This window comes from Garra rufa, chromosome 22, assembly GCF_049309525.1.
Source record: "Garra rufa chromosome 22, GarRuf1.0, whole genome shotgun sequence".
In the NCBI taxonomy this organism is placed as follows: domain Eukaryota; kingdom Metazoa; phylum Chordata; class Actinopteri; order Cypriniformes; family Cyprinidae; genus Garra; species Garra rufa.
The window spans coordinates 41,833,105-41,855,461 of NC_133382.1; the positions used below are offsets into that span (position 1 = coordinate 41,833,105).

General features: G+C 40.5%; 2 pseudogenes; both read left to right on the top strand.

The window, feature by feature from the left end:
• The first annotated feature begins 1,290 nt into the window (after positions 1 to 1,290).
• LOC141297570 (uncharacterized) lies at positions 1,291 to 8,355 on the top strand (annotated as a pseudogene).
• A 6,378-nt stretch (positions 8,356 to 14,733) lies between these two features.
• Positions 14,734 to 19,185, top strand: LOC141297571 (pancreatic secretory granule membrane major glycoprotein GP2-like; annotated as a pseudogene).
• The last annotated feature ends 3,172 nt before the right edge of the window (positions 19,186 to 22,357 follow it).

Consider the following 22,357-nt stretch of genomic DNA (forward strand, 5'->3'; position numbering starts at 1 on the left):
CAGTTTTTCTATATGCATACAAGTTACTGACAATGCAAATTTTCATTTTGCAAAAAGTTTGTGCTCATGCACATTTTTATTTTATTTCATTGCAACATTTCTTGGTGTAAGTTATTGTCAAAGCATTTATTGTTGTTTTTACTCTTTAAACTGTTAACTCTTGTTTTTATAAATGGGGGCAGACCTTTTTTGTCTGGCACGAAAAAGAGGTAATTAAAACATTGCAAACATTTAATTTATATTTAATGCTTGCTTACTTATTTTTATTATTATTTTAACATATATAGGCTAATCATTACTTTTCTTCTACAGACAAAGTCTGCCCTGTCAGTATGTGCTTGCTGATCTCCTCAAGTTTGGATTTAAAATGGGGAGGTTGTGCACTGAACATGATTGAATTGTCTTTGTGCAACTACCCATTGACTCACCAATGACAACTCTGGTCTTTATAGAAACAGTTGCTTACAAGTTTCCATCCATACCTACACAAATGTTTCTTCAACACCGCAAAAATGAAGTGCTTAAGAGAAGATTTATGTTATACTTTTTGTACGTACAGTATACATAATACCTGTTTTGTTCTAATACACATTGTATCAGCAATTATTAAGAATCAGTATGTTATCGAATATATATATTTGTTGCTGGGAATCTCACAGAAACATGATCTGATTTTCGGTCAACATGTACAGTACATTAGCTATTGTTTCATTTTAATATCAGAGCAACCAGTACATAACAGAACTGCACAATGTAGTAAACCGATTAAATGCCAAGCAAACCATAGCTACACTCTCACACAGAAATTAAAAACTGCTATTGTTTAGAGATTACTCTTGGTTCTAGTAATGATCCACCCAGAGTTATTAATAAAGGCATTGCTAAGTTTAGAAGAGCTGCAGTTTATCATCACTAATCAGTTGTTCAAGAGAGAATATCCCCGAGTTTGCTCTGCAGCAGCATTTGGCCTCAGGTAAAGTTATTCCTCTTAATTTTGTCACTCTTTGAGTCAGATTTTTACCAATGTTGTATTTTAATAGCTTGTTCTGGTTGTATGACTTATGGAATGAAGTTTTACATAAATGTGCAAAATGTGAATAACAAAAGCAAGAAATAGTATTGTCCCCATTTGTACAGTCAGTCAAAAGTAAAATTTAATAACAGAAATTAGTAACAGTTTAAAAACAGTAAAATTTAGTACAGATTACACAAGTTTTAAATTGCCGAATGCCACAAAGGATCATTTAGAATCAAGTTTTTTTTTTTTTTTAAACAGGTCAGTTTGTCATAATGAGGTTTCTAATCTCACTGTGCACTTTCCTGCTTCTGCTGGTCAATGGTGATGGTATGTTTATAAAAGTGCTCAGATTTTTATCTTAGAATGATGCATTTAAATGTCAACTTACTAGATGCTGTATTATTTACACATTATTAATTATTATTATTATTATTATTATTATTACACATGATTTGAATTTTGTGTTAACAGGTGAAACAGTCAGTACAACAGGACAAACATCAGGTACAACAATCTTTCTTCAACTTCTATAGCTGGCTTTATTATGAATCATAATCACTAATTTATTTCCATAAATAGAATGGCTTCCAGATTATGGGACAAACATTTGATCCAGTCATTATTGACAAAAATGCTTTTCTCTCCTTCACAAAAAAAGCAAACCACATTTATGAAATGCAGAGAGATCCATCCTCAGTTTATCAAACAAACATTGTTTCTTCCATAGTTATTTAATGTCCTGTTTATTTGTGCTGAACTAGATAGATATTGACAGTGTGTTGGCTTGTGATTGCCTTTTGTCTCTTTCAGCGTCTACAACTTCCGTCTCTGATCCATGCTATGACTATAACACTCTTGAAGAATACTGGAGAGACATACGGCAAAGCCCATATCAGTACTATGACCATGATGACACCCTTGTTGAATGGAGTGGCTGGTATCGGCTGTATTTGAATGGAGAAAGTGCCCAGATGTCTGAGTGGTGTGTGAATACTGTGGGATGTGGTGGTTACACTGGACTCTATCTCAACGGTTCTCATCCAACATTTGAGGATGGAGTGGTGACCCGTGAAGTTTTGGGAAGTTACATGTGGTCTTACCAGTGTGGCACCTATACATCTACGTCCATCCAAGTCAAAGCCTGTCCAGGAGATTATTACGTCTATGAATTTGTCAAACCCAACATATCAGTCCCCAGACCTACATACTGTGCAGGTGCAGTTCTAAGCACTTTTTTTTTTAAATAAAATACATTTTTGTAAATCATATGCATTAAGCTGTACTCCTATTTTAAGTTAAGTGTCATTTCTGTTCCTAACAGAATTGAGGAAATGTTACCCAAACCATTTTTGTACCATGCCTGTTCAGAAAACTAGTCGGATCCCTGACTGTTTCATGCAGCGTTGCTCCAAATATAACGTTAGTTAAACCAGAAGTTGTTGTGTTGGACTCTTTAAACAGACTATGCTGAGATAAGAGAAAGTAATTAGGGGGGGAAATTAAACACAATTCATCTGCAATGACATTTATTGGAAGTAAGCCTATGGGTGAGAATAATAATGTGGAGTAAAATTTAGAGGTCTGTCGCTATATATTCAATCTTTGTTCACCCGCTGCCCGCTTAGAATAATTTTCTTCCTGACTTGACCTGTTAAATTTAGATCTCATTTCCAGAATCTCACATTTAACCATTAAGAAATAATACAGAGTATGTAAAACTTATTTTTTTCAGTACGTTCATCAATGTTCCACTTAAGACGTATTGTATGACTGTCAAGAGTGGCTCGGATGGTCCTGTCAACAGCAGCAGCATTGAGCACAGCTGGAATGGTTTCACACATGAGTGCATGCTATAGGCTAAAGCTTGCTAAGGAAATATTTGAATGATTTATTTATGAATTAGTGTTTTCTGAGTCAGCTTTGCAAGTATGAAGTTAACGATCCCCCTCATTGATCTCCTCATTGGACGCACCTTTAGAGAGAAATGCATCTTTACGGATTAGCTACATAATGAAAGCGTTTTTGTTTTCAATTTGTTTGATTTCTGTGATGCATTTATTGGCTGAGTTTCGGTTCATTTTTGTTTTCTTTATTTTATAAAAGCACAAAGTTTTATTGATATTGTGTGTGCACAAATAAAAGTATACAGTACCATTTACAGTTCCGAATGACGTATTTTATCATTTTGAACAAAAATAAAAGCATGTTTTAAATTGTATGTAAGTGATCGTGCTGACGCAAAAAGCACTGATCCATGTGTGCGGCGCGTGCATAACAGTCCTGAGCGCTGGCCGTACAGGTGCTCGATATGAATGAGTAAAGCGCAGATATGCTGTTCAGAAAGGATATTGGGAACGGGATAGTGTTACCGCCTACTCCCATTCAAATTACACCAGAGTTACCTTCCGCTACCGCATTTTATTTGGAAATTTATCCCCGTGTCTCCAGGAATCTGGTCGGGTTCCGTGGTTGCAGACCTCTAGTAAATGGTAAAACTGATTGCACTACAAACCAGCATTTTAATCATTAAGATAATAATTAACAGCAAAACCAGCTGTTTTATACTACAAAAAAATTCTGGATGCGAATGAGACCAGAAGCCAGACCCATACAATTTACAAATGGCTGTGCTTGCTCTTGTAGGAAAAATTAGGTGGATACATGTTCTTTTCATGTTCTCTTACACAAAAAGTGTTTGAATGCGTAACTTAACCTTTCTCTTTTGTCCATGATAGTTGCTTTCCAAAGCATCAGCAGTGATCCCTGCTACAGCTATGAGTCTCTGGATCGTCCCTGGAGAGCCAACAATGAAAGTGGAGATTATATTTGTGATGAACGTTTCTCCTGGAATGGCTGGTACCGGCTTTTCTACAATGGAATGAATATCCAGATGCCAGAGACCTGTGTTAGTTCATACACCTGTAACACATACTATAGTCTGTGGCTCAATGGTCCTCACCCTCCGATAGAGGATGGAGTGGTGACCAGAGAGGTCTGTGGAGGGTCTTATTGGAGCAGCTGCTGTTATTACAAGACAAACCCCATCAGAGTGAAAGCATGTCCAGGCAATTACTATGTCTATGAACTTGTGCATCCACAACTCTGGTGTTCAGGGTACTGCACAGGTAATGTTTTTTCTCTCCATCTTCTCTCTCTTTTAGACAAAGTCTTTTACAAAAAAACTTTTACAATTTCTTAAATTTACTTACTGTCTTGAATGTCCTTCTTTTAAGATGTCAGCACAATTTCACAACCAATTTTTACTGCAAGTCCAGATATATTTACTGGATCCAGCATCACATTGAGTAAGTTACATTTGTTTGTTAATGTGTTTGATTAGCTCACATTTGCGCTTGTGAAGTTGCTTATTAAAAAAAAAAAAACTGGTCTGTTTTGGTCTCCTACTAACACAGATTATGACCCATGCAATAACTACAACACACTCAACAACCACTGGAGAAGCACACTCAACTACTGGTATTGGTATGGCTATATAAATGAACATGATGACACTCGTGTTGAATGGGATGGCTGGTATCGACTCTTCATTAATGGATCAAGTGCTCAGATGCCTGAGTGGTGTATGTCCTTCATGTCATGTGGAGGTTATAGTGCTCTGTGGCTTGGTGGCTCTCATCCTCAGCTAGAAGATGGAGTTGTTACTCGTGAAATATACGGCTCTCGCCATGATCAGTGCAGTCGCTACAGATCTGAACCAATCCAAGTCAAAGCTTGTTCTGGAGATTATTATGTCTACAAATTTACCAGACCAAAGGTTTCAATCCCAGCTCCTGTATATTGTGCAGGTACATTCATTCATTCTTTGTATTTGACATGCTTATATTGGAGTTTTCATATTTTGATCTTGGAATCATAATTTGGCACTATATTTGGGTCTTTTCCATAATAGTACCATTCATCGCCTCAAGTGTTGATCCCTGCTACAACTACACCAGTCTGGATCAGCTTTGGAGAGCCACTGACAACCCTTACTATAGTTACTATAGTAACTATTCCTACCATGTCATGTGTGATTATAATGTGGAGTGGAATGGCTGGTACAGGCTGTTCTACAATGGCCAAAATACTCAGATGCCAGAATCATGTGTTAATCAAGGCATGTGTGGCACTTATTACCCTCTGTCACTCAATGGCTCTCATCCACAGCTGGAAGATGGAGTGGTCACTCGTCAGGTCTGTGTATCTGCATGGAATGGCTGCTGTACTTACACATCCCACCCTATACAAATCAAAGCCTGTCCAGGAGATTACTACGTATATGAGTTTGTCAAGCCAATATTTTGTTCAGCGTTTTGTGCAGGTAGATATATCTAACAACATACACTTTGTTCACTACCATCGTGGGATTATTTTTTGGAAATGAGTGACATTAACAGAAATCTTTCTCATATCAGATGTCAGAGGCCTTAATGAGACATCAACTACTGGTAACGTACTATACTGTTTTACTAATATGCTGAGAGCCCTGATGTATACTACTGTAGAAAAACAAAAAAATAAGTAAAAAAAAAAATAAAACAAAAATAAAAATAGCAATATAGTGAAATATTCTGACAATTAAAAAAAAATTAAAAGATAAAATGTATTTATATCTGTGATCAAAGCTGAATTTTCAGCATCATTTAGTCTTCATTGTTACAAGATACTTCAGAAATCATTCATTTGCTGCTCAAGAAACATTTATTTATTATCAGTGTTGAAAACAGTTGTGCTGCTTAATATTTTGTGAAAACTGTGGTATTTTTTTTAAAGGTTTCTTTTAATTTTGGAATGAACAGTGTTGAAACAGAGATCTTTCATAACATTATATACTTTTTTTTTTAACGTCTTTGATCGATTTAATGAATCCTTACAAAAAATAAAAATAAAGAGTTCCAGCTGATCCCAAGCTTTTGAATGGTAACGTATACTATTGGCATTGCTTTAATCCCCAGTTTTATCCCTAGTTCATCACATTTTTACTACACAAGTGTAATAAATTATTTAATTTAATGAATAAAGATGAGTAAAAAACATTAGAATAATATGATGCCTATTTTGGTAAAATATTAATTATTAGCAGCCATGTTTTCCTCATTAATATTTACATTAGTTATGCTTTGATTTAAAATTTTAATGAGTGAATAACATTTAATGGCCTTATTTATAACAGTGTAATTTGTGCCCGTTTTTTTTTTTTATTCATTTTGTGGTTCTCCCTTTTAGATCCCTGTGCTGAACTTAGCTGCACAGAGGATGAATGGTGTGGAGAGAAAAACGGCGTCTATGGCTGTTTGTGTAACGAGAACCAGACCAGACCAGATTCTTTTGGTGAAACACATTCTACTACAAAAAAACGTTTTGATACAGTTTTATAAATTATTATTTACCTTTTTTTTGTTTATTCCGACAATGTTTTGGATGTTTTCTCTCTCAGATTTCTCAGAAACCTGTGAAAGCAGCTCTGGCTCCATGTCTGTGTCTCGCTGTCAGCTCTTTGAGGCTGGTTTTCCGGCTGACGGCTTACACCTCAATGATCCCAGCTGCAAAGGAACGGTCCGGAATGGCAGAGTGGAATTCCATTTTGATAACAGTGAACACATCTGTGGTACAAATCTTGTGGTATGATATATTTCGTATATGCCACTTGAATGTAAAAAAAAAAAAAAAAAAAAAAAAAAAGGATATCCTTTTTATAATACATGTGATTTAATTTCTCTAAAGTTTTACATGTAGATGAATACAGAAAGTGGTAGTTTTTTTTTGACAATTAAAAAAAATAGTCATAATCAGTAATTCGGCCAAAGCTCTAACCAACAAACACTTTAGATAGTGGTTGATGAGTGAAATAAACATGTTGACATGTTCAAATATTGTCTACAGGCCAATGGCACCCACTTCATCTATGGTAACTTCATTCTGGGGAAACCAAAGTCAGAAGGTCTCATCAGCAGAGAGAAAATCCTTAAGCTTCCTTTCAGCTGTGTTTATCCTCAAACACAAACACTTACCATGAATGTGGAAATCAACCCACTGGAGAGGTAGAAACATAAAGCAACAATAACTAAGCAGTATGAACCTGAGCTGTATGAAAATGATCCATTTTGAACATTTTAACAGCATTGTGCACAAGACTCTTCCCGCTGGTGAAGGGAGATATCAGGTTCGGATGATTCCATATGAGGATGATGAGTTTACCCGGCCCTTCACTGGTAGAGTAGATGCAGAGCTTGACCAGAAGATGAATGTGGAAGTTCGTGTTGAGGGGGTTGACAGCCGCCAGTTTGCCCTGGTGCTGGACACATGTTGGGCTACACCTGTGAATGACCCTGATCACAGTCTCCGCTGGGATCTCATTGATGCAGAGTAAAGCTTTTTTGTACATGGAATGCAAATGTTTGATGACTTACAGAAAATCACTTCTAAATTGAATGGCTTTCAAGTGAAAGAGTTTGATTTTATTATTGTCATTATTGCTATTCTCAGGTGTCCCAATCCGAATGATGACACAGTGGAGCTGCTGCAGAATGGCATCTCGACATCCAGCCGTTTCTCCTTCAGGATGTTTATCTTCACTGCAAACTCCACTAAGCTTTACCTGCACTGTGCTGTTCACCTTTGCCTTCTGTCAAGCAATCGCTGCTCATCGGTGAGTTCACCAAACCTTTCATGGTAATGAATAATTGTGCTTTGGCTTCATTATACTGCGCAGATGAATCTGATGGTTTCAAATGGTAACCATACCACTGCAAATGTCACTAATGAACAACATATATAAAATAAATATAATCTCTTCACAGTATGTCTAAATAGAAGTAGTCATGTGAGGTAAAATGGTGGAAACTATTGCAACTATTTATAGGCATACAACCCAAAGCATGAACTGGTTTAGAGTTTGGCATTGTTACCAACATAACCATTGTGTTGTGAATCTAGTGAATGTACAGCAAATGTGATGCTATGCAAACTAAAAGTATTTCTCGATATTAAACAGGGATTTACATAGCTGGATTTTCCCTTTCCTATTTTAGGACTGTAATTCTGGACACCATCGGAGAGAGCGCAGGTCTCTGGACTTCCATGACAGTGCTTCCATATCCATAGGTCCTCTGGTGTTGTTTGAAGGGAAAACAGGTGAACACTTCACTTTTTTTAATCATTTGTAAAAAAGGTTTATGATAATTTCTGTCGTGAATGCATTACATTTCATTGCATTATATTCCCTGTTCACAGATAAGTGGGTCCCTGAGCAAGTGAAGGTATCTGAGGCTTCTTGTCTGTGTGCTTCTCTGATGCTGTTACTTGTTCCTCTGATGAGTGTCCTGACCCTCTTCTAGTATTTTCCTACAAAAATGTGTAGCTTTTTACATGCATATTTTAATAAATGTGGTTCTGATGCCACACTGGTTGAGGGTTTCCAAATGTTTACTCATTTCATAGCTGTTATTTGGCCTTTGTTTGCTTACAAGCACCAAAAATTAATTATTCAGTGAATTAATCATGTTCTACATTAATCTTAATTTACTTCAGAGGATGCACTGCAATAACAAAGACAATCATATTCATGTTTATTTAAATCATTAATTCATTCCTATTCTATGATTTAGTCTTGTAACTTGTTTTAAAAGCCCTTGAGACAGGATGGAAAAAAAAGTAACTTTAGACATTTCACACAGAGAATGAAAAATTAAAGAAATAAATTGTAAGGCTTTGAAGAATGTTGCAAGTTGAAGCATTCTTTCTTATAAGGTAAGATGGGGTTGAATTCATCCACTACTAAAATAAAATTGTTCTTGTATTACTAGGATTAGATTGTAATTATAAAATGTGAAGAGAAACTGAAATTGACAAGTAGGTGAGTGTAATAAATATAAGAGATACTTTTGCATATGAGCAGTTTGACCCCCTCTTTGAATATCTTCACGTTCACACATATGAAGTTTTTATTTTATTAATGTTAATCCATGCTACCTAATCTATTAACTAATTAACATTTTGTTGCAGTATTTAATATATATACTTTTAATGTATTCAACTTGTTAGAATGTAATGTAGAAAGTAATAATAACCTAAATTGACTTCAGTTGCTTTAGTTTTGTTTGATACATAAAGCATTATGGACCTTATTTGTAAAGGGTTCCCTAAAACTCTTGAAAGTGACTTGTAAGATTTGAGAGTTATATTTATATTTATACATCTACATTAAATTTGACTGCTTACTTAAGCCTTTTTGTATTTTTTTTTTTTCTTAATGTTTGGTGTTACATACATAGTCTGCACATTTCCTGAGAAGACATTACTCTCATAACACATTAATGTGCGTCACATGGTTTGCGCTACAAAGGTGAGCGCTACCATCAGTCCTGTGTCATGCCAACAGTAAAGCATCCTGAGATCATTCATGTGTGGGGTTGCTTCTCATCCAAGGGAGTGGGCTCACTCACAATTTTGCCCAAAAACACAGCCATGAATAAAGAATGGTCTCAAACACCCTCCAACAGCAACTTCTTCCAACAATCCAACAACAGTTTGGTAAAGAACAATGCATTTTCCAGCACGATGGAGCACCGTGCCAATAAGGCAAAAGTGAAAACTTAGAGGTTCGGGGACCAAAACGTTGAAATTTTGGGTCCATGGCCTGGAAACTCCCCAGATCTTAATCCCATTGAGAACTTGTGGTCAATCCTCAAGAGGCGGGTGGACAAACAAAAACCCACTAATTCTGACAAACTCCAAGAAGTGATTATGAAAGAATGGGTTGCTATCAGTCAGGAGTTGGCCCAGAAGTTTATTGAGAGCATGCCCAGTCGAATTGCAGAGGTCCTGAAAAAGAAGGGCCAACACTGCAAATACTGACTCTTTTCATAAATGTCATGTAATTGTCGATAAAAGCCTTTGAAACGTATGAAGTGCTTGTAATTATATTTCAGTACATCACAGAAACAACTGAAACAAAGATCTAAAAGCAGTTTAGCAGCAAACTTTGTGAAAACTAATATTTGTCATTCTCAAAACTTTTGGCCACGACTGACTGTACAGTGTACAGCATAAATGACATTTTCTATTTTGGCTTTTTTTGTTAAATAAATTATGACATGGTGCAATATGTCATGTGTTGTTAATCTGATGTTTTATTTTTTCAAATTTTAGGACCTGCCAAGGACCAAATTGTTTTATGTCCTGATACAGAAATCCATGGAATTCAATAGGGTGTGCTAACTTTTTCACGTGACTGTATATATATAACGTACTCGGTTACTTTCGTAACCTCGGTTCCCTGAGATACGGGAACGAGTACTGCGTCGAAGACGCTATGGGAAAAGCTCCTTTTCTCCTGAGACTGAAGCATTTCAATAACGCAGTGTAACTGCACGGCCATTGGTTCGTGCAGTGATAAAAAGACGAACCAATGGCTCGGCAGCGGAGCTGCACGAGCCTATGGCGATGATTCGCGCCCGATCGCGCCAAAAGGGGCGGAGTATCTGGCTATATAAGCGTGCATTTAGCCATAGGATCTCAGGTACTTCGACTGAAGCGACGACTGAGTCGTGCAGCTACATAGCACGGCCAGCAACGCAGTACTCGTTCCCGTATCTCAGGGAACCGAGGTTACGAAAGTAACCGAGTACGTTCCCTTTCGATACTTTCACTCGTACTGCGTCGAAGACGCTATGGGGAACCAGTACAATCCCGCCGTTGCTATGGTAGAGGAACGACTGACACGGCCCTAGCACTGAAGGGCTAGTATGGGCCAATCTGTTTAATCAAGATAACGTGATAAACATCCGTTCCAGGGATTTAAGTGCAGTTTGGAGCTCCACTGAGGCCAAAGCGTACCACATAACATTTATTACTGGTAACAGTTATCCCATTATGCAGAAGCACCCGAGTCTGTAAAACCGGGACGTCCAGATTATAAAATCTAGCAAATGTGGACGGCGAGGCCCAGCCGGCCGCCGCACAAATTTCTGCTATGGAAACGCCACTAGACCAGGCCCAGGACGAGGCGATGCCTCTAGTCGAATGGGCTCTTACCCCCATGGGACATTGTAGGCCCAAAGAAGAGTAAGCCAGCATGATGGCTTCTACTATCCATTTGGATAACCTGTTTCGTGACCGAAGACCCCTTGGCGCGGCCACCGAAACACACAAACAGCTGTTCTGACTACCTAAAGGAAGCAGAACGCTCTACATAACACCTCAATGCCCTAACGGGGCAGAGGGGATTAAAATCCTGGTCTTGCTCCGAAGGAGGAAGAGCCAAGAGGGAAATAATTTGGTCTCTGAATGGCGTCGAGAGACTTTAGGTACATAACCACGTCTTGGCTTCAGGATGACTTTAGAGTCATTTAGCCCGAATTCCAAGCATATGGGGCTCACAAAGAGCGCCTGTAGTTCACCCATACGTTTGACTGATGCCAATGCTAAGAGCAGGGCAGTTTTCAGCGTTAGAGGGCGAAGGTCAGTGGACTGAAGCGGCTCAAAGGGAGGGCTTCTCAGAGCCCTCAGCACCGTGGGTAGGTCCCAAGAAGGGACTGTGATGGGGCGAAGGGGGGTTAAGCCTTCTTGACCCCTTCAAGAAACGAACGACCAGATTGTTCTTTCCCACAGATTGACCATTTATAAGGTAATGGAATGCCGCTATGGATGTCACATAGACCTTGAGCGTGGAGGGAGATCTTCCCTTGTCCAATAGCTCCTGAAGGAAGGACAATATCACTGATATGTCGCATAAATTCGGATCTGCACCGCGGGTGGAACACCAGGCGGAAAAGACAGACCACTTAAGATCATAGAGCCGCCTTGTAGAGGGTGCTCTGGCTTGAGAGATAGTGCTCAAAACGGCCTCAGGGAGACTTGTAGGCTCCCGTCGAGAGACCATACATGCAGCGCCCACAATTCCGGTGGGGGGTGCCATAGCGTTCTGTTTGCCTGTGTTAAGAGATCTCGTCTCAGTGGAATGGGCCACGGCGCTGTTGAAAGCAGCCGAGGAAGATCTGGAAACCAATGCTGGTTCTGCCAGAATGGGGCCACTAACAGGACTTTGAGCTTCTGCTCCCTGACTCGCCTTATGACCCGTGGTACCAGGGCAGTCGGGGGAAACGCATACAAAAGGAGATTGGGCCACTCGCGGGCCAATACATCCTGTTCCTTTGAAAAATAGATTGGGCAGTGATAATTGTCTTCTGAGGCGAAAAGATCTACTTGCGCCTTGCCGAAGACCGCCCATATTTCCTGAACCATTTGGGGGTGAAGCATCCACTCGTCTGAGGAGACGTTGCTCCGAGACAGCATGTCTGCTCCCTGGTTCAGCCTGCCTGGCACATGTGTTGCTCTCAACGAGCGGAAGTGCAGTTGAGCCCACTTTAGGAGACGTTTCACTAACGTGATAGATGTCTCGACGAAAGACCTCCCTGGTGATTTATGTAAGACACCACTGTCATACTGTCCGAGCGGACTAAGACGTGGTGTCCCTTTAAGACCGGCAGAAGGGTGTGGAGGCCTAAACACACTGCTAGCATTCCTAGGCAGTTGATGTGAAGGCGACTCTCTGCTTTCGACCATTGGTCGAATGCAGGCTGGCTGTCGCACAGTGCCCCCCAACCTGAGTTGGAGGCATCTGTCGAGACCACTTTCCTTCTGAATACCATGTCCAGGGGAACGCCCTGTTCCATCCATTGAGAGTTCTTCCAAGGAATCAGAGCTGTGACACAGGCCTGATCTACCTTGATACGTAGGCGTCCTAGACGCCAGGCTTGAGGAGGAACCTTTGGTTTCAGCCAGAACTGCAGAGGGCGCATTTGAAGCAGGCCCAACTGAAGTACTGGGGATGCCGAGGCCATCAGGCCGAGCATCTTCTGAAAAGCCTTGAGAGGGCGAAGGGCTCCGACTTTGAAGGAGGCCGCGAGCCTGCAAATAGCCTGGGCTCGTTGCGGCGCAACTCCATTCGGGTTGAGTCGAAAACTGCTCCCAGGAATGAAATACGTTGGCTGGGAGACAGCACGCTCTTGGAAAAATTGACCCTGAGTCCTAGGCACACTAAGTGGCTGAGGATTATGGATCTGTGGTGTATTAGCTCGTCCTCCGACTGGGCCAGGATGAGCCAGTCGTCGAGGTAATTCGAGACGCGGATTCCCATCTGTCTCAGGGGGGAAAAGCGCTGCGTCCATGCACTTCGTAAACGTGCGGGGAGCTAAGGACAGTCCGAACAGAAGGACTGTATATTGATAAGCCAATACCTCGAAGGCGAATCTCAAGAATTGCCTGTGACGGGGGGCATTCTGGATATGGAAGTATGCATCTTTCAGATCCAGTGAGCAAAAGCAGTCCTCTGTGCATATCTGCGAGAGGATCTGCTTTAGCGTAAGCATTCTGAACGGCCGTCTCATGAGGGCGCGATTCAGACGTCTGAGGTCGAGGATGGGTCTTAGACTGCCATCCTTCTTTGGAACGAGGAAGAAACGGCTGTAGAAGCCTGACTCGCTCTGTGTTGGGGGAACCGTATCTACGGCACCTTTGCCAACAAATTCCTCACCTCCGTACGCAAAACTTCTACGTCTTTGCTGTGAACTGAGGTGGAGACCCCGCTGAAGCGTGGTGGTCTTCAAGCGAACTGACGTGTGTAACCTCGTTCTATTATGCCCAGAACCCACTTGACACTCCGGGGATGGCTTGCCAGGCCTCGGCCCGCGTGGCAAGGGGTTGCATTGGTTCGAGCAACTGACCGTTATGACAATGGCAGGTTGTGAGGACGCTGTCAGAAAGGGCCCAGGGGTCACAACATTTTCCACTGAGAAAACGAGCCGCCAGCGAGATATAACACTCATCGTCTCAACAAGCGCAGCCTCAGCGTGGGCATGGCCCAGACGCATCCAATTTGAAGCTGTCAGTAATGATCAGTGACAGCATTCTCATTTAATCCACCTAAAAAGATCAAACCGCTCAAAAAGAGGAGTAATGATGATCTTTGTATTAACATATAGGTAGTTTAAAACGCTGCGCACATCCTCTCAGTTCTGCTCGTAGCAGACGAGGGGAGGGGCGGGGCCGTCTTCACTGAGAAACGAGCCGCCAGCGAGACATAACACTCATCGTCTCAACGAGCGCAGCCTCAGCGTGGGCGTGGCCAGGACGCATCCAAATTGAAGCTGTCAGTAATGATCACAGTGACAGCATTCTCCTTTAATCCACCTAAAAAGATCAAACCGCTCAAAAAGAGGAGTACTGATGATCTTTGTATAAACATAGGCAGTTTAAAACGCTGCGCACATCCTCTCAGTTCTGCTCGTAGCAGACGAGGGAGGGGCGGGGCCGTCTTCATTGAGAAATCGAGCTGTGAGCAAAGCAGATCCAGACGTAAACACTCGCAGAGAGAGCTGTCTGTCTCAGAGCATGCAATCTCAGCGTGGGCGTGGCCCAGGCGAGAGGCGCACTGAAATATGAAGCTGTCAGCAATATAGAATCATAGGTGACAGCTTTCTGCTCCGATTTGCTCAGAAGGATAGAGCCGCTCGATAAGGCGAGAGGCGCAGATCCTCACATAACACTGATCAAAGACTGCACAGAGTGACGAACGCGGGGCTTTGCCGGCGTTACGTCACTTAAGTCTGATCGCGCATTCACCGTTTCTTTCTCCGAGGTAACTGAGAGAAGAGAAACGTGAGAAGGGGGAGGCGGGGCGACTCCCGCGAGCGAACATGTCCATACTATTAATAATGAAAGCAGCTCGCCTCTGTGAGCGCGGCATAAGCGACGCATACACGAAAGCAAAGCCGTCAGTAATAGATGTAACAGTGCTTCGCTCTGATCTGCCAGGGAGGATTAAAGCCGCTCGTGTAACGAGTGCATCTGATCCTCGCGAGTAACACGCTGGCAAATCAATAAAGCTTGCACAATATGTGTCGGCATGAGAATGCTCGTGCATGATTGCTCAGCTCACAACTCGCTGCTGCTTCCTCCGAGATTACTGGGAGGAGAGAGACATGAGAGCTGGAGCGCCTTCTGCGAGCGGACCGGGCTTTCGTAGTGAACGCAGTCCGTCTCCCTAGCAACACACACACACAAACAAATGCGAGCTTGTCAGATCAAAGGCAATGGGAAGAGCGAGCACGCGGGCTCACTGCCGGCGTACGATCGTTCAAACCCTGTTGTTTAGTTCCCTGACTCCACTGTCTCTTTCTCCGAGCCTTGCTGAGAGATAAGAAACGGGAGAACGGGGTTAGCGAGCGAAAAGAGCGAGACTCAAACTGTCAGCGACAGCATTCCGTCTCAGTGAGCGGCACTCACTGCCCTTCTACATCGTGCAGAGCCCTGCACGAGCCACTCGCATCGCGACATTTGCAACAACGTCGCTAGAAAATTTGCTCTTTTAGAACTTACTTCTTAGAAATAAGCCCTTTTATACTCACCGGATGGCGGCAGGGGATCAGCTGGGACCGCTGCTGCTGCGACGCTGAAGGCGGCGGAGAAGCGGCTAATCAGACGAGCAGAGAGGGTCTCTCGTTCAGCTTGATCCGCTGCGAAGGCGTGTCAACGGCGAGTAGCATCAAGTCTCGTAGATCAGCAAAGAAGTCGTCGCTGAAGGAGAAGGATCTGAGATCCTATGGCTAAATGCACGCTTATATAGCCAGATACTCCGCCCCTTTTGGCGCGATCGGGCGCGATCGGGCGCGAATCATCGCCATAGGCTCGTGCAGCTCCGCTGCCGAGCCATTGGTTCGTCTTTTTATCACTGCACGAACCAATGGCCGTGCAGTTACACTGCGTTATTGAAATGCTTCAGTCTCAGGAGAAAAGGAGCTTTTCCCATAGCGTCTTCGACGCAGTACGAGTGAAAGTATCGAAAGGGAACTTTATTTCAGACACACATTTGGTCCATAGATAAAAAATAAAAATATAGAAAAAGTACAATACTTTAAATGACATAACATTACAATAAAATTCAATGTATATCATTACAGTACTGTTTTTTATTCTCACAGAATCTACAATTTCTAGCTCTGATCCACGCTATGATTACGCTGGTTACACCACACTTGATGGATGGTGATTTCAGAATGAACAAAAACAGGAAAAATTACATTAAACAGAAGTAATATACAGTAGCTCATAGAATGAGTATACAATACAAATTAGAGGGAAAGGACAACATTTGTGTAAAGACTCATCTTCTGCTTGGCATTTGACTGAATCCTATTGCTGTATTAATTCTTCACAAAAAAAGCATAAACAGAGAATGTCTTTTTAAACTATGAAAATAAATCAGTGAACATCTGTAAACAATGGTTATCCAGAGTGTAGAACTAAACTTGAGTGCAGCTTTATTAATAGTAAAATCTCTTAATAGCATGGATGTACATGGATAAAAGTTACAAGAGTTTGAAGCATTTGATAGCCTGTCCAGGATGATGTTTATGGTGGGTTACCATTTTAATTGATTATTAATAATCTTAACTTTAGACCAAAAGCAATAATCAGTCAAGCAAACTTCCTTCTAGATAAATCCCTGTTCTGAACTCAACTGCTCTGAGGATGAAAGGTGTGGGATGAAAAACGGTGTTTACTGCTGTTTATGTAATGACGACCAACCCAGACCACAACCTGACTCTTTTGGTTGGTATCTTTCCAAAACAAAATGTGTAAACATACACTTTTTTCAAGTCATTAGTTTTTATTCTCTCAGATTTTTCAGAAACCTGTGAAAGCAGTTCTGGCTCCATGTCTGTGTCTCGATGTCAGCTCTTTGAGGCTGTTTTTTCAGCGGCTTACACCTCAATGATCCCAGCTGCAAAGGAACGGTCCGGAATGGCAGAGTGGAATTCCATTTTGATAACGATGAACACATCTGTGGTACCAATCTTGTGATAGGACTAGTCTCAGCCTCAGACGCCACACCCCCAGGACGTTGCCTAAACATCTGATGCATATGGTACACTTAACTGGACACACTTTAGGAATGTCGAAGGCGTTATCGGATTTCTGGGAGACGCGAGTGTCGCATTTATTTTCGGTCCGCCGGGAAACAAAGCGCAGACTGTTTTACTCTGTGTTTTGCTAAGAGGTGCTTATGCAGATGGCATTGTCGTTATACACTTTTGCAACGTTCACAAACAAATTACTGAGTTACTGCTTGTTCTCCCTCTCTTCTTTAACTTTCAATGCTGGTTATTTCAATGACTGACTTGTTGCACACCAGTCTGTTGTTGTATGGACATTTCCACGTCCCGAAACGTGACGCTGAACGAAACAAACTGTGATTGGTTGTTTGACATGTCGGTCAAACGGCCTTATGGGCGGGCCTTGGCCAATGAAAGCTGCCATGAATTCCAGACCTTCAGCCGTCAGTCTGAAGACTATGGTAGGACTAACTTTGTATAATCTATTCAAATCCACAATGCAAACATGCGTAATGCCTTATAGAACCAGTAGAGTTGTATTTGACCACATGGGGAATCTCTTTGAGATTTAAGAAGATTGTTTGGCTCTTACAGTTTGTTACAGATTGATTCTTTGATTAGTCTCTAGAGTTTGTTTGGGCCTTCCAAAGTCTCTAAAAGATGAACTGGGGAAGGGTGCACAAGATCCTGCCACATAAAAGACTGGACATTGTGCCCGCATTCTCCACCATTAATATGTAACCTACCATTCTTTTACTTGACTGCTATTTGTTTTCAGTTTGAGCTAAATTACAAGATTGTGCATGTCCACAGGCCAACAGCACCCATTTCATCTGTAGTAACTTTACTCTGGGGACACCGAGGTTACAAGGTCTCATCAGCAGAGAGAAAATCCTTAAGCTTCCTTTCAGCTGTGTTTACCCTCAAACACAAACACTTTCCATGAATGTGGAAATCAATCCACTGGAGAGGTGTGAGTCAAATATTATTTCTGAATAGTTCACAAAATGGAAATTTTCCCACCAAATGTCAAAAAGTCAAATCCTTTTGAGAACTTCAAACTAAAAAAAACAAACAAACAAACAAAAAAGCTCCACAAGTTCATTATAAAAATGGCCTATATGACTGATATGAGGGAATCATAAACCATGTTCTGTAAATAATGATGAAAATGTTTTTGAGTTAATTGATCTCAAGTAGAAAAATAAATATCTAAGTAAACATGGTAATATTTTCTAAACTTAGAATATATAATTTAAAACGGAATATCTGTCTATTATTTCAACAGCATTGTGCACAAGACTCTTCCCGTTGGTGAAGGGAGATATCAGGTTCGGATGATTCCATATGAGGATGATGAGTTTACCCGGCCCTTCACTGGTTCAGTTGATGCAAAGCTCAACCAGAAGATGAATGTGGAAGTTCGTGTTGAGGGGGTTGACAGCCGCCAGTTTGCCCTGGTGCTGGACACGTGTTGGGCTACACCTGTGAATGATCCTGATCACAGTCTCTGCTGGGATCTCATCGTTACAGAGTAAAGCAGCTTCTATTCATAAAAGTTCAGGCTTAACTGTAACATTTTAAAAATAACTTTAGATAGATTGAATAAGTAATAATCCATATCACTTTTAGACTTACCTGATAATTGCATGTTTTAGTATTTCAGAACTAAAGCACAAGATCACGTTATGTACCTGAAATGCAAATGTGTAAAGATTTACAGGATCATTTCTAATTAAATTGATTGTCATTATTGCTATTTTTTACAGTAGGTGTCCAAATCCAAATGATGACACAGTGGAGCTGTTGCAGAATGGCGTTTCAACATCCAGCCGTTTCTCCTTCAGGATGTTTATCTTCACTGCAAAGTCCACTAAGCTTTACCTGCACTGTGCTGTTCACCTTTGCCTTTTGTCTAGCAATCACTGCTCAACAGTAAGTTGTAATGAGTTTTGGTGGTGAGGTTTGATGACCAACATTGCTAAACTACTTATTTTGACTGCCCTCTGCTGGAAACATTTTGCACTCCTGTTTCTTGTTTTTCCCTTTTAGGACTGTAACTCTGAACACAACTGGAGGGAGCAAAGGTCTCTGGACTTCCATGACAGTGCTTCCATATCCATGGGTCCTATGATGTTGTCTGAAGGGAACACAGGTGGGCATTTCTCTTATTTTAATCATTTGTAAATAAAGGTTTATTATGATTTCTTTCATGAATACATTACACTTAAATGCATTATATTCCCTGTTCACATATAAGTGGGTCCCTGAGCCAGGGACTTCTCTTATGCTGTTTCTTGTTCCTCTGATGAGTGTCCTGACCCACTTTTAGTTTATTAACACACACACAGCAGATTTTCTAGTAGCATATTTATTAATTTAACATGGATCCAACACTGGTTTGGGGTTTCTGATTGTTTTTTTTAATTTCATGTGGACTTTTTTTTATTTATTTATTTATTTATATTTATTTATTTTAAGTTTAAGTAGTTTTTAAGCTTAAACGGATAGATAGATTTATAGACAGATTAATAGATAGATAGATTTATAGACAGATAGATTTATAGATAGAGATTTTTATATAGATAGATTTATAGATAGATAGATTTATAGACAGATAGATAGATAGATAGATAGATAGATAGATAGATAGATAGATAGAGATTTATATATAGATAGATTTATAGACAGATAGATAGATAGATTTATAGGCAGATAGATTTATAGATAGATTTATATATAGATAGATTTATAGACAGATTAGATAGAGTTTGAAAAGTTCAAGTTTAAAATTTAAGTTTGATGTTTTCAGTCTGAAATAGTTTGAAGTTTAAAGTAGTTTTAAAAGCTTCAAGATGTTAAGGTTCTCAGAGTGGTTGCTGGGGTGTTTCTATGTGGTTGGTAGGGTACCCATGGTGGCTGCTAAGGTGTTACTATGTGGTTGCTAAGGTACCCGGGGTGGTTGCTAAGGTGTTGCTATGTGGTTGCTAAGGTACCCGGGGTGGTTGCTAGGGTGTTGCTATGTGGTTGCTAAGGTATCCAGGGTGGTTGCTAAGGTGTTGCTACATGGTTGCTAGGGTACCTGGGGTGGTTGCTAAGATGTTGCTATGCGGTTGCTAAGGTACCCGAGGTGGTTGCAAGGTGTTGCTATGCGGTTGCTAGGGTACCCTGGGTGGTTGCTAAGGTGTTGCTATGCGGTTGCTAAGGTATCTGGGGTGGTTGCTAAGGTGTTGCTATGTGGTTGCTAAGGTACCTGGGGTGGTTGCTAAGGTGTTGCTATGCGGTTGCTAGGGTACCCAGGGTGGTTGCTAAGGTGTTGCTACGCGGTTGCTAGGGTACCTGGGGTGGTTGCTAAGGTGTTGCTATGCAGTTGCTATGGTACCCGGGGTGGTTGCTAAGGTGTTGCTATGTGGTTGCTAAGGTACCCATGGTGGTTGCTAAGGTGTTGCTATGCGGTTGCTAGGGTACCCGGGGTGGTTGCTAAGGTGTTGCTATGCGGTTGCTAGGGTTCCTGGGGTGGTTGCTAAGGTGTTGCTATGTGGTTGCTAAGGTACCCATGGTGGTTGCTAAGGTGTTGCTATGCGGTTGCTAAGGTACCCATGGTGGTTGCTAAGGTGTTACTATGTGGTTGCTAAGGTACCTGAGGTGGTTTGCTAAGGTGTTGCTATGCGGTTACTAGGGTACCTAGGGTGGTTACTAGCATGTTGCTGGCATGATTAGCTAGTTGCTAGCATGATTTTAGCATGACTAGCAAGTCGCTAACATGATTTTAGCAAGACTAGCAAGTCGCTAGCATGATTTTAACATGATTAGCAAGTCGTTAGCATGATTTTAGCCTGACTAGCAAAGTCGCTAGCATGATTTTAGCATGACTAGCAAGTTGCTAGCATGATTTTAGCATTACTAGCAAGTCACTAGCATGATTTTAGCATGACTAGCAAGTCGCTTTCATTATTTTAGCATGACTAGCAAAGTCGCTAGCATGATTTTAGCATGACTAGCAAGTCGCTAGCATGATTTTAACATGACTAGCAAGTCGCTAGCATGATTTTAGCATTACTAGCAAGTCGCTAACATGATTTTAGCAAGACTAGCAAGTCGCTAGCATGATTTTAGCATGACTAGCAAGTCGCTAGCATGATTTTAGCATGACTAGCAAGTCGCTAACATGATTTTAGCATGACTAGCATATTGTTAGCATGATTTAGATAGATAGATAGATATATAGATAGATTAATAGATAGACAGATTGATAGATAGATTTATAGATAGACAGATTAATAGATGGATAGATTTATAGATAGACAGATTGATAGATAGATTTATAGATAGACAGATTGATAGATAGATAGATTAATAGATAGACAGATTTATATATAGATAGATAGACAGATTAATAGATAGACAGAGTTATAGATAGATAGATAGATAGATAGACAGATTAATAGATAGACAGATTTATAGATGGATAGATTTATAGATAGACAGATTAATAGATAGATAGATTTATAGATAGATTAATAGATAGACAGATTAATAGATGGATAGATTTATAGATAGATAGACAGATTTATAGATAGATAGATTAATAGATAGACATTTATAGATAGACAGATTAATAGATAGATTTATAGATAGATTAATAGATAGACAGATTTATAGATGGATAGATTTATAGATAGACAGATTAATAGATAGATAGATTAATAGATAGACAGATTAATAGATGGATAGATTTATAGATAGATACACAGATTTATAGATAGATAGATTAATAGATAGACATTTATAGATAGACAGATTAATAGATAGATAGATTTATAGATAGATTAATAGATAGATAGATAGATAGATAGATAGATAGATAGATAGATAGATAGATAGATAGATGAGTTTAAATGAGTTTGATTGGATTAGAAATAGTAGATAGAAGGGAAGCCTGATTGAGTCTCAAAGGATTCTGGCAGTTTAAATTTGAATTTTGACAGTTGGAGTTTGAACATTCCGTCAATGTAAGTCAATGAGATTTTATTCCCAGTTTTAATCGGGATTTTTAGGAAAACCGTAAGTCCGATTAGTTAGAAAAGATATAGCAACTCGAGTTAGACCAGTATGAAGATCTGGGCTGAGTTTGGAGTTTGTAGAGTTAAAGCTCTAGGAGGAGTAGCAGTCAGAAAATTTTTGTCTCAGAAGAAGAATAATAATAACTAGAAGCTAAAGTTCGATGACAAACTTTAAATGTTGGCTTGGAGAGCCAAATTGGGCAGCCTTCGGGCAAAAGGGCCAGCCCAGAACACCATAGTGGATTAATATGTGTATTTTAGGTTAAAACGGCTTGCCATACTGGAATAAGTGATGAGCGCCTGCTTCAAAGCCGCGTCGCGTTGCCGTGCGGTTGAGCCGAAAAGCAGAAATAAGCAAGCATTTAAACTTTTTATTATAT